General features: G+C 37.1%; 1 protein-coding gene and 1 non-coding gene across 6 annotated transcripts in view; one reads left to right on the plus strand and one right to left on the minus strand.

Annotated features, from left to right (window-relative positions):
- The window catches only part of Fam163a (family with sequence similarity 163 member A), a 94,599-nt gene that overhangs the window by 16,552 nt on the left and 73,498 nt on the right, over positions 1 to 4,549 (minus strand). The window lies entirely within an intron of this gene.
- Positions 3,934 to 4,038, plus strand: LOC116072428. The gene has a single exon (XR_004111441.1). It is a non-coding gene; the product is annotated as a U6 spliceosomal RNA (small nuclear RNA).

Raw genomic sequence — 4,549 nt, forward strand, 5'->3', positions numbered from 1 at the left:
ATATATATATATATATATATATATATATACATTTACCATTGAGACAATGCAAAGCACAGAGAGGCCTCAGCTAGGCTTGTGTGGCATTTCTTTTGTTTTGCAAACCCTGCCTAGAGAAGCCTCATCTCTCCTTGCCTCCAAGGAAATTAGTTTTTAAGACCAAACAGCATTATTTCAGACCTATTCAGGTGTTACTCAAAATAAAGTTTAAAATCAAGATTTGTGAAGGTCAATGAGGCTGAAAAATTTATAGAGGTATTATAATCTGGCTGCTTATTTCATATAAAGCTATTATGTATTTAAAAGGTTGCTTTTTCCTCTACATCCTGGTAATTTTAAAGAGTTTGCTTCTAGTGAGTTTGTAATTATTGGAAAGTTTTGCCTTTAAAAATGGCTAATAGTTTTACATTATGTACAGTTTTTTTTTGTCTCTGCTTCAGTACAAGAACTTTAGACTTTGAATTTTTCAGTGTGCATTGTTTCCCTCCAATAGGAAATTTTACTACCTTTGCTTTTATACCATGAGCTTTAAAAAACGAGTATTTGTTGCTCCAGAAAAGTTTCAGAGGTAATATCTTTTTCAATATTTGGGCCTCAGTTATATCAAGAAAGTTATATCAAGAAAAAAAAGATGAATTCCTTACTTCAAATTACTTTTGGCTAAGGCCTTACCTTACCTTAAACTCACCACAGGACTTAAGCCTTTGTTTAAGTTGTCAAGGGGAATACAGAGTAACTGGTGAGCGACAAAGAGCTTTTGCAGAAAGTAAAGGAAGTTTCTGTAAACAATTGCTATCAATTGTAATCAATTGCAATCAAATGTTTAATTTTTATTACTCAATGTGCCCACAGCAGCTCTTTGGCAAAAGAGAACATTAATATAGATTCATCTTTTCTCATATCCAAAGTAAAGTTTTAACATCCTATTATGAAGTTGTTGTGGTGTCAATAAAGAAATATTTGATAAAATGAAAGTGTTTTAGAAAAAAAATCTCTTAAAAATCTGATGAGACGTCTATTTTTTGCTTCAAACAGCAATTGAATTGGTTATTGCAAAATATTTATTAATATTTGGCCTATTACATAGTAAAAATTTTAAGCAAAAGTGATAATTATTATCTGAAAGACAAATTGTTAAAATTTGCTTAAATGCATGCTTTTATATTTCCTGTAAATTTATGTATACATCTAATTATATATATGTATATGTACATATATATATGTATATGTACATACACACACACACATCTATAGCCCTTCTATGGGACAGAAGTATATGTAATTAACTCACATGTTTAGTCTCATGAATTTCCCCCTACTTCAGCACAAATAATTGAAATACGTGCTGTAGTCACTATTTTTAAGGTGCTAAAGTCAAGTTTTAATTTGTATATTGATATATATGTATATATATATATATGTGTGTGTATATCAGGGCTTATAATTGCTTATGATAATTTGGCATTTTTAAAGAACATTTCTGATTTAAAAATTAAAAATAAAATATACACATGTGACTATTGATACCTTTTCAGGCTTCCTAGTTGCAATTGCCTTAACATGAAAAACAACAAAATAATGTAATTGGTCATTGGCTGCATTATATTTCTATGCTTGATGTTCCTAATCAGATGAAAACAGATTATAGAACTGACTATTACGGTCAAGCATTTGAGATGTTTTGTCAACAATTTAATGTCACTTATATTACTGAGATTCCTTATAATTCTCAGAGACAAGGAATTGTTAAATGTACACTTCGCACTCTGAAAATTTGGTTTGTAAAAACAAAAAAAAAAGGTTGAATCATACCCTCCAAAGTTACCAAAAAGCACATCTCGCTTTTTATTTGTTTTAAAATTTTTGCAAACTGATGCTAAAGGTCAGTCTACTGCAGATCGCCACTGGCATCCACTCACTTCCAGCTCATATGCCATGGTTAATTGGCAGGACCCACTAACTAACGTGGAATAGTCCAGATCCTGTTTTAATATGGGAGAAAAGGTTCTCACAAAAAGAAGATAGAGATCATGAGCTTCTAGTGAGTATGATTCCAACGAAAATGATGGCTAAAACTCTTTATTAGCTAGCAAAGTTAACTTGGAGATATAACCTCCAGTATTTTCTTTGTTGATTCTCAAAGCTACTTCCCCCATACCTGGGGCCAGACCTTGAGTCTGATCATTGCTAATTTGCAACTGAATTGAGTGCCTGAGACAACCTCACAGACAATGTTAATCTTGTTGCCTTTAAACTTTTGACTGTATCTCAAGCAGGTCAGTTACCTTGCAGGCTCAACTTCAGGGAAGCTCAGTTGTGGCAGTTATTCATTTGACTCATTCATTTGACTTAATTTGGCTGATGGAGGGCTTGTGAAAGGCTGGAGAATCTTAGAATTTAAAATGAAGGCATTTAATAGAAATGTATGTATAATTGAAAGACTGGGAGACTTAGAAATTTGGGAAAAAGCATGTTAACGGAAAGTAATGTATTAGTAGAAATGTAACAAACCAAAAATGTGGAATAGCCAGTTCCAGGAACTCTGGTCTCAGGGTTCTGGTTCCCGATACCTGCCCCTCCTGACTCATCTACAATGAGGGCGGAACTAGAAATGAAGGTCTACTGGTTTATGAGGCCCTCCACCCCGTTGACTGGTAAATGAAGATTACATTCCTAGAATGAATATGTTCCCCTCCCTAACTGAATACCTTGGGTTGAGTCCCTCTGAAATTTTCCACTATTTTTATGTTATGTTTCCTTGGTAATCTCTCCCCGCCCCCAGCTTGTGGTCTTTCCCTTTAAATACCCCTCACTTCTTGCGTTTGGGGAACTCCTCTGGCCGACAAGGTCACTAGATCGACCCCGGTACCGGTATCCCCAATAAACCTCATGTGATTGCAGCAAGTTCGGTCTCTCGTGAGTCATTGGGTTGTTGCGTCATCCCAAGACTTGAATAAGGATCTCCCCAGTTCTGGGGGTCTTTCACTTGCTGAACCTGAGGTCATTAATTCTCCTTTCAGGAGCTACAGGATTCAGACCTGTGCATACTGGTTCAAGATAAAATGAGTCCAGTATGGGCACCAGTGTGGGCTGCAAGGCTAAGCACCCCAGGGGAAGGTCTCACGCAGGCTGTCTCTGGAGTCCCCGAGAGACAAACCTGGTTTGTAAGGAGGTTGGTATCTATGTTTTAACCTTATCCCAAGGATCCTGTAAAAGTCTCTACCCCCCCTCCAAAAAAGATACCAAGAGCCATGATTGTGGGATGTAATGGCAATCCGACCCACGGAGGAATCAGGTCAATGCTTCCCCAACTGGTCAATGCCCACTCATCCAAGGATGAGGCAACTATATGATCACCTCGGTTCCTTAAGGCCTCTATTAAAATAATAAAAAGGGAGGAATTGTACCCTTCCCCCCAGTTCCTGCTCTGCTGATAGAGCTGGCTCACCTAGGGTGGAGTTTTCTGAGATAAAGAGAACTCTATTGTCCTGCAGCTTCTGAAGTTTCTACAAGGAACCACCACCTGCTGCATTACTGAGTGTTCCTGCCTGGCAAGTTTCTACTAGCAACAAGATGCTAATGACGTTGAGGGGATGGTTTCATTTCATGTAAAGCCTCATTCTCCTAAGTGAACTTTGGACCTTGATAGGAAAACTTTGACTTGGTCTTGTTATTTCTCTTGCCGTCCTATCCCCTACTCCTAGACCCCAGCCTTTCTTTCAGGAACCCGGTTTGTGTAGCTGCTGGACAGCTACAGGGCATAACATCAAATGTACCTAACAGATATCCATAGAACATTCCATCCAACCACTTCCAAATACACATTTTGTTATCTGTACATGGAACATTCTTTTATGATAAATGATATCACAAGCCACAGGAAAAAAATCTCAGAAAAATTTAAAAGTTACAATTCTATTAAATACCTTTTTGTGCTTGCTTCGGCAGCACTATACTAAAATTGGAACAATACAGAGAAGATTAGCATGGCCCCTGTGCAAGGATGACACACAAATTCGTGAAGCGTTCCATATTTTTGGAAAAAAAAAAAAAAAAGAAAAGAAATACCTTTACATGTCACTGTACAATAAAACTAGAAACCATTGGCAATGATACCAAAACATAAAAAAGAATGTATTTGGGGGAAAAAATGTATCAAAGAAGAAATCCAGGAACAAAATTTAAATTTCTGAGACAAGTGAAGATGGCAACATTATATTGAACTGTAGCAAATATAGAATAAGCACATTGAAGAAGGATGCTCATAGCGATCTGTAGCCCCATCAAAAAGGTAGGAAGATATCAGGGGCGAGAGAAATGGCTCAGTGGTTAAAGCATTTGCTCTTCTTGCAGAAGACTGAGGTTCAATTCCCAGTACCCACATAGTGACTCACAGCCACCTATAGGCATACATAGGTGCACATACATACGTGTAAGCAATGCATTTATCCATAAAACTATATTCTTTAAAAAGATAGGAAGATAGCTGGGCAGTGGTGGCATGTGCCTTTAATCCCAGCCCTTGGGAGGCAGAGGCAGGCAGATTTCT

This window comes from Mastomys coucha, unplaced genomic scaffold (genome assembly GCF_008632895.1).
Source record: "Mastomys coucha isolate ucsf_1 unplaced genomic scaffold, UCSF_Mcou_1 pScaffold1, whole genome shotgun sequence".
Taxonomy (NCBI): Eukaryota; Metazoa; Chordata; class Mammalia; order Rodentia; family Muridae; genus Mastomys; species Mastomys coucha.